Here is a 10,147-nt window from a genome sequence, read left to right as displayed (position 1 = left end):
CCCCCATCCCCACCGCCGCCGCCGCCCCTGACTCTATCGTCGCGACCCCGGCCGCCGCCGTGTGTATCAATGTCCCGCAGTCGGTCACACTCGTACACTCACACACGCGCAAACACCCATCTCGTCATTACGTACCGCGCGCGCCGCCGTCCCCAAACCGCCGGCGACCACCTCCAACGACGACGCTGCAGCTAAGCCACCGTGGCCCGCGAGCTCCGCTGCCAAAGCCACACGCGACCTCCCCCGACCACCCGCCCCGCGACCAGCCGGCGCGCACACCCTTCCTTCGCCGTCGTGTCGCGGTCCGTTATTATATTATTATTATTATTATTATTATTATTACTATTATATACACGTCAATGGTATTACATATTATAATATTATTATGGTATGTACGTGATGTTGTATGTATTATACCCGCTCCCCGGTATACCGCTAATGACGACGACTGCGGTAATGGTTAAACCGACGACGGCGACTAGTCCGCGTCGACTAATTCAATCGCCGTCTGCACGCACGATATATGTATCGACGACCACGACAACACTGTCGAGGTCCTATCGGTGGTGGTTCGTGGTGTCTGCCAAAAATAAATTCCGATCCGATTTTAATCACTTTTTTAAATATCAAATATTGAGATAACCGTCAAGTGTCGTGATGTGTAATCCCGCCATCAATGATCACAATGTAATAAAAAAATAATCAGAAACCTAGACGATGCATGGCAAATTAATATCCAAATTTTAACTAAAACCATAATACATCCGAGACCATAAGGTCTCTAAACCCATCTTTCAACGCTACACCGTGTTTTATTTATATCGTATTCCGGTCACAATTTCCATATTAATTTAAAACGAACGTCGCTTCTATACTCGTACCAAAGATCAATAACACGAACAAATATATTATTAGATATGTCAGATGTGCATTCAGTTACGCCGTACGAAACGTTTTCGACGGCAAAGACGGCGGTGAAAAAATAAACAGTAAAGATTGTAAACTGATGTTAAGGTTCTGGAGACTCAAATTCTTGACAATAGTTGGAATTAATTGAAGATAGAACACATATTAGTATTTTCAATTAATGCTAATTGTTTTTTTGCGCTTTGAGCGTGGAAATGTGGAATAGTACTATTTAATATTTAGTAACATGTTATATGCAATGGCAAAAAAAATCACAACTTTTTCACCGTTTTCAACCGGTCGGTAAGTCAATTCAAAGTTTACTCCTAAAAGGAATTTATGTACAAATTAGTGCAATTACAAAAATTATATCAACCGAGTACATTCGTACGTCATACCCAAGTGTGGATATATCAAGATAGGTACTGGTTGCCAATTGCCACACATAGGATCTAATCGAAACGGGTAGGAATTTTAAGTTAAACGTAATAACACAATTATTTTTTATGAGCCTGATATTGAAATATTCACCCGTCACCCCATAAAATAACGATTTATAATCAAATAATAATTGTTGATATTTTATTTTAAAATTATTGATCTCAAATATTTAGAGCATGGTACACTGTTAATTAAATTATTATTATCTGTATTCATTTAAATTCCCAATGTATTTATATTATTTTAAGTAATTTACATAGAGATTTGAAAAATTCAAATTTTACACATCTATAAATAGCTCATAAAGTTAAAATATTTTTTTTAATTTTATCGTGTATTCATGTATAAAAAATAATAATATAAACTTTTGAAAATATTTTAAGTATCTATATATGATCATTCGGTTTAGAATTATACAACGAAAAAATAAAATCAATTTCGTCGAATTCCGGTTTTACGTAAAAATTACCGTTTTCTTTAATTTTTTTTTCTAGAATTTTAAAAATTATAAGGAAATGGGAATCTTATACCTTTGACTTCCTTTAGTACCAATTACAGTTGAAATTCAAACCATTTATATTGTCCTGAAAGGTGATGACAAACAAAAAAAATACATCATTATAAAATCAATATTTTCATTGCTCCACTCGGTATCTAAAAAAATTACTAAAAAAGCAATACAAAACATATTCATCTTATTTATTCATAGTTTTAATACAAAATAAATACAAATGATACAATGTTTTCAATAAAAATTAAATCAATTTTCCAATAAGTAATACCAATAGTAAAATAAATTATTTCAATAGCAATCTCAAGAAACGTATCATGAAAAATACTTAGTAATATTAGGATAACAGTCAGTCTTTTCGCTCAACTTCGTTTTTCAAAATCAACGATTTTTTATTGAATTCAAATTTAACGCATTCATAACAGTGACTTACTCAATGACGAGGTATACTCGGTACACTTACTTTAATACTATAGTTACCTAGGCTATACTTGTTCATTTTTTAAGCACGCAGTTGTACATTTTATTGACGTTTTTACAAATTGAATCGAATTGTATTGCTTGTGTTTTCTACAAACGTAAATTACTTCAAATCGAACTTTTTACCATCTGATATTTCTAAGTACCGATGAACTAAGTTTATATTTGTCATCATATATGAAATTCTCACAAAACAATTATTTTTTTTTTTTTAATATGATGAACTAAATTAAATTTGTTTTTAAATTAATTCTATTTGCTTGATTATTAAGTCTGTGGGCACTAAAATTCTTAACCTAAATCAGAATATAGGTATGCGTTATACCTTGTACAAATAAATTAAATTGATAAAATAGTTATTGTACAGCTAGTTAATAAAATATTATTTTATATATTTTTTTTACGAAAGTAAATTTCTCTTTTTTGGTGGGTCACTTTAATAGGTTTTTTTTGTACAAGTAATTAACAACAACATATATAAATAATATAAACATTCATATAAGTACTGCTAAGATGATTTATTTTCTCTCTGACCCATGCGCAATATAACAAATTAAAATCCAACAGAAACGATGTTTTGTTGTTAGCTTTATTACCTAGCTAATATTAGAATGGCCTATCATCGATATTTTTTACAATAATTCAATTTTTCTACGGTGTATGAATATTTTAAAATTATAATATTTGACATAATTATAATACATGTCAAACAATTTAACTAATTGAATTACCTATTATAAAATAACCCAAGTAATAACTTAAATAGATTCTCTTATAAATATCAAACTGAAGCTATATTTTTCATTTTAAATATTTTAGACTAAAATATACTTTTTATTTTTATAAAGCAGGCGATGAAATAAAAAAATAATTGTGCAAGTTAATAAAAATATAATGGGACATTTTGACAACTTATCATTGTATATATGGGTGATTATTTAAACTGCAGTGACTTATTACTATTATATACCATAACATAATTTGTTATTAGATTTAAAATGTTAATGTAATTGTATAAATAAAGATTATATGTATCCACTACCCACACATTTACAATAATTATCGATGTTGGATGTAAAACCACAAACATTATATTGGACATGGTATACAATCATTGGTCGTATACGTTTGGTCACGGTTAATTTTAATATTTTAAAACATTTAAATACAAGAAATAAAATGATATCAATAACTGCGAAAATGTCTAATGAAGTAATAAAATAGCGATTTATTTTGTTTTAGAATTTCTACTGAAGTTTGCAAGTATATCTATGCTGTAGCCAGTAGCCAATTATTTATTAGTTTATTACTAGTATAAATACATTGCAACTAATATCAAAAATGCCATACATTTTAAAATTTTTAATAATACTCATCCGACAGCCTTTATATAGTTTTGTATACAATACGTATATAGTATGACGTTAAATATATACGACCATAATATATAGTATATATTAATATATTATATACACGGTCTAGGGAAATAGTTACCTTCTTATTATATAAAAAAAATACCTAGTTATAGATTATAATATCTAACGATCAGCCCTCTCGCTGTGTTATTTTCTAGTTTAGTATTTTAAATTATATTTTTTGTTATACCATTAAAATATTAAATTACATTAAAAGTAAAAAAAGGAAAAATTAGTTTGTTCTACGAAGACTAGACGCTTACTGTTGTAAACTAATAAAAAAAAAAAAAACGAAAATGTAAATAAAACAATTTAAAAATATATAGATAATAATTTTAAATCGAATTGAAAATTACTATAAACTATTGTCTTATAATTTACAGTAAGAATGAAGAAGTTATATTGGTTGAAAATAGAAATTACAATCATTGTCCAGATATCAATCACACAAATCGAAACGAAAGAGCCAATGATAGAATAGTGTAAGTCCTTAAAAGTTAAAACATTAGAATTAGATTTAAAAACAATAACAATACATGCTATAGATTTTAAAATTTAAGCAATAAATCAATTTAAAATATAATTTTCTTGGTGTTCAAATTTGAGAGGGTAATTTCTATAATAAACAATCTATATGATGGAGTTATGTTTAAAAATATGGATTTTTGAAATAATATAATTAAGACCCTAATTTTGATTTTGATTAACAAAAATTAAGTGCGTTAATTAATATTTTATTTTACACAACTTAGTGATAAGCTTTTGTGGGAAAAATCGTGGTATATAATGTTATTATAAAAATGAAAATACGTTATCATACTTACTTTTATGAGGAAACGTGGATAGGAAAATTTGATCATAAAAAGATATCCACGAAGTTGTCTAATCGATTAAAACCTTTTTTATGAACCAATAACCAATATTTTTCAAATTAATTTCAAATAATTGAAAATCGGTTTTTAAAATTTGCAATTCAATATTTTTTTAGTCCCTTCCTCTCTTCCACTAGAAATTTGTTCAATCGAATCGAAAAAATTTATTATTGGAAATTCTAAAAACTATTTGGCAAAATATTGGCATATTATTCTAATAGATCAGACAAATTCGGTGATACCGCAACTTCGTGTAGATCGAATAAGTACAAAAGAATCTAAGATTGTCTATTAAAATTTGAAACTGCTTTTATACAGTTCTAACTAACTTACCTAAAATAAATAATGTGGTTGAAGTATTATAGTATTATACAATGGATTATTTAGTTTAATTTTAAATTCTATTCATCCAATTATTTGGTATTTCATTAACATGCTTAAAAAAAGGAAAAATAAAACCTTTGGAAATGTCTCGAATTACCGTTGATGCGAACTGCAGAACCTTGTCACAAACTAAACAAATATAAATAGCCAACTTTTTTAAAAGTGTTAATGTGTTTTACTACTTTACTAGTGATATATATTTATTATAATTGTTTAAATGTATACATTTATAAATATTGTATTACCTATATGAAATCGTACTAAATATTTAATATATAATACTTAAATATATAATTAATATACTTGTGACCAATATCTATATGCGATCAATGTATATAATATGTGAGATGCTACCAATTTAACAAGTCATCATCAATAGCCAATAGGTATAAAACGCGGCCAAATTTGTCATACAGATTAGTACAAACGTATAAAATAATTACTTATTTTTAAAGTATATACCCATTTTATAATTTTTAATTATTATTTATTAACTGATTCAACGTTTAAAATGTTATGGATTATATATATACTTTACTTAATAGCTAATACCTATACTAAATGATTTATGTTATTATATAATCAAAATTAATCAAATCATATCCACATGAAATATGGATACAAAACTATACCTATATAAATATTATAAATAAACATCACGAGGTTATCAAATCTCAACGCAACTACGTTTTTAAACAATAAACCATAAATCTTTAATTCCAAGTTTGGACAAAACATAAAAAAAATGTACGTTACTTAGGAGCAGAAAAACTTAAAAAACATATTATGTTGAATGACATTTTGAGGCTTACAATTAAAAATTATGGAGCTGAAGCTAAATAGCGATAAGGACTATTACTCTAGAAGTCTAGAACAATATCATTGTTTAGGAGTATTGAACTATCGAATATAACTTTACTCATAAGCTATAAAGACATAAAGTGTTAGGTATAACGTATTATTGTATTAACGTCAATGGCATTAGTAAAAAAATGTATGGAAGGGGATTAGGGAGTCTCCAAATGCATATTATTCTAATATAAAAATTAAAATATAACTATATAAGGTTTTAAAATATACATACATCATATTATATATAAATTATTGATCTATAATATAATCAATCCACCAATCGCAATATATATGTATATGAAAAAAATAACATTAATGATATTATTATATTAATATTCATTAAATACCTATTTGATTAAAAAATTATTTACAAATAACACATACCTACTATAAAGTGGAGTGTCATATTCCCCAAGCACCCCTTCGGATACACAACTAATTAACGTAGATACACGTATACATACAACGTATATACCTACACTAATTAGTCATTTTACCTTTAAGTGGTTGTATATATAATATATTATATTATTATACAAACACTATTTACATACATCAAATATACAAATATATTATTTTTATTTTTTTATTTCTCTGTTTATAATTATATTAAATAGATTTATTATTCTTTTAATTGTATTTATTACTTTAAAATTTAACATTATATAAATATATAATAATTAATAATATTATAATAATACTTTCTACTTTCAACACAAGCTTTTTTAAAGAAAGGTAAATATTTCAATCAAAATTATTTTCAATTTTTGTAAATCTAAATTTACTATGCAATCTATATTTTTTATTTTGGTAGAAAAACAAAGTTTACTTACAAGACATTTCAAAAACAATTTATACACTTTTTATTATGTAAAATAATAGATATTTGGTATTTTAAAATTGTACATTATTTATATCATTTAAATTGTATTCACTTTAATGTCATCACTATATAATGATACATAAGTATGCTTTTCATCTCACGAGATTTATGTATTTTAATAGTTATACGAAGATTTATTCGTGGGTAATAGTTTACTTTCCGGAATTAAACCTACTAATAAGTTCTTTCGATGGTAAATATTCCGGGTCAAGTTCCGGGTTACCTGTGACTGCAAGAGATCATATTGTATAAGTTCATTTCTACGGGGCAACTTCAGATTTATCTAAAGGTCGTGACTCGTATGTAAGCTTTCCTGGGTGCTGGGTATTGGTATTATATATAGGTATCTACTAATTATATACATTATTATCCTCTATTCTGTCATAAAGATAAAATATGTATATATTAATATATAGAATCTATGTCTATATAATATTATAGATACTTATAAATTAGTAGTAGATATTTTTGTAGCTCATATCGATTTATAATATCGGATATTATATTTTTTATATTTATTGAGTTAATAAAATATTTTATTCGCAAAACCGTTTTCCGATTAATTTAAAATTATTGCTATACGAAAATGAGAGTCAAAATTAACAAACATTTTTAAGAAAATTATCTGTCAAATGTGTATGAACTATAAAATAGGTATCCTTATATCTTTATAATAATATATTAATATTGTCCTCAAACATTTTAAAAGTTTGATAATTGTCTTACTTATTAGTTATTAATGATCGCCTATAATAGTTTATATGTTGGCCATGCGTGACTACGATGTGGATCCATGAATTATATATATTAGGTAAGTCAATATTTTTTCACCCCTCTGACAGTCCCTCCCTTTCAATTTGATCGCCCTTGTAAATAAAAACTTGTTGTATTGAACTACTATTGTTTAATTATTCAATATTACTATTTTATTTTTATAAGAATTTATAACGTTATTTTTAACTAAAAACTAGCGAAGTTGTTCAACTGACAACTGTTAATAGTAATAACATAATAAGTTTTGCGAGTTTACCTATTCAGCGATTAGGTTGTATATTAAAATACGATAACTCATTGCATACAAAACACGGTTCCGAGCTGAGCCAATGTGTCGGTCAATATGTCTAAAAGACTGAGGATATTCATTTTATCCTATGATTTATTTATTTTAATAGGTATTACTGTATTAGGTATTATAGACTATGGCATTAATCATTTATTTTTATTAACATAATAACATATAACATATAGTACGCTAGTTTAATAATATAATAGGTTGAACTAATGTTTTCCAAAAAATTTCATATAAATTATATAAAATATTATGTAATAAATAATAATTATTATAATAATTTGAAAAGTCCCTATTATAATTAATATTTTTTTAATTAAAAACATCAACAAAATCATAATGATTTTGTTAAAAGCGGGTTTTGCGTAAACATTTTCAATATAATTTGTTTTGTGTTTTCCCCGATTATTTCGAACAATGTATCAATGTTTACATAATAATTAATAAGTATGTACAGACTTTCTTTTTACTCGAAATTTACATGATAAGTTGTCCTATTCTAAATTCTTAAATGACTTAAATATTTCTCCAAAACATTCAAGTATAATAATATACATATTGTAATTTAATGTATAATAATCACAACTAATTTCAAATTTATAATATTTATTATTTATAATGATTAAAAAAATGTTTAATAATATAAAATTAATTATAATATAGTATGCTATTAAAATACAGGATAATAAATATTAAAAGAGTTAGGTAATAATTATTAACTATAAATGCATAGGCACAATATTTCCCGCACAAAAATGTAATTATTTAAATTAATACCTAGTGGTTATAGTAGGTTATGTAAATTTAAATGTAATACGAAATGAAAGTTTCGTAAAACAATTCTTGATTAAATATAAATTTATAGCTATATGATTTAATAATAATATATTTTGAGCCATTCTATAGCAGTATAGTAGATAAATGATGATAAAGAAATCGTAGGAGTGGACACACGCTAATATGGCTATTTATTTTATTGTAATTTAAATATGAAACTCATGAATCATGATAACTATATATCTAAATAAATAATAGATTACATTTATTGAGGATTAAAATATTTAAAAACGTGCGTTTATGAAAAATTCTTACAAATAGGTATGTGTGTTGTGTCATAATAAATCGATGTTGTGAACAGCGCAATTATTATAGATAAGTATATTACTATATTAGGTACTTTTATAAAGTGTAAAATACATGGTAATGCATTCAGATTTGTTAAGAATATTTGTTGAATCAATTACTATATAAGAAGTGAATAATGAATAATGTATCAAAACGCCAACGGTTTCTTCTACAGAAGGTATATATATACGAAATTGGTAAAATATGAATTTAAAATTATGTATACCTAAACATACGTGTTTTTGTTACAGATTTTGCAGCTGCTTTATTTAACAATTTCAAAAATAGTATAGTCATACCTAGCTGTATTATTTTAAATTTTAAAACCTTACAAATCGAATATATTTGTTTGAATAGAAGATTATTATATTATTAAATTCCAAATAACAGATATTATATTTAACGTCAAGTATAATATAAAAACTACTTTTGTGTTATATAAACTAATTATTGTTTTACTTATTTATATTTATTTTATTATGATATTAGGTAATATATATATATACGTGTTACATATTATTAATATATTATTATATATAGTTCTATATGGTAAATAAGTAAGATGTAAGATGTATATGTTACATAATATTATAATTTAAATAAATACAAATTATATACATATAACCAAATGGAGCAACAGAACAATCAATATTTTTTATAACAAGTAGAATAAATAGATGATTTTTTTTTACTAACATCCAAAGATAAATTATTAAATTATGTGTATACCTACCACATATTCATTTTTTTATGAACGTTTGAATTTTAAATATTGATAACATTTTTCATAATCGCATAATATTTTGTGGACAACTAGACAACCATACAGATTTTCTCCACTAACTACTAAGATTCGTATTACATCATATACAATGACATATCCTTAAAATCAAATTTGACATGTCCAATGCATATTATATCCATTACACTGAGTCAATACGAGTTAGATATACTCAATACAGTCAATACACACACATACACGTATACAGCAAAGCAATTTCCCTGGTTTTTTAAATAGCAGGAATTGCTTTTTTTATTACCATAGTGAAACCTCTTAATACTAAACGCTATAGGTCATTTAAATTTATCTACTATTCAGAAATGCCTATTAAGAGAGGTTTTAATGTAAGTATATCTATATATATATATGAAACTAATATTTCTGATGGTCAGATTATTTGCCAAAATTTTAAAATTATTATAGTTTTA

Source organism: Rhopalosiphum padi, chromosome 4, assembly GCF_020882245.1.
Source record: "Rhopalosiphum padi isolate XX-2018 chromosome 4, ASM2088224v1, whole genome shotgun sequence".
NCBI classification, from domain to species: Eukaryota; Metazoa; Arthropoda; class Insecta; order Hemiptera; family Aphididae; genus Rhopalosiphum; species Rhopalosiphum padi.
The sequence above is the reverse complement of the archived record's forward strand: the minus strand, read 5'-3'. Positions refer to the sequence as shown.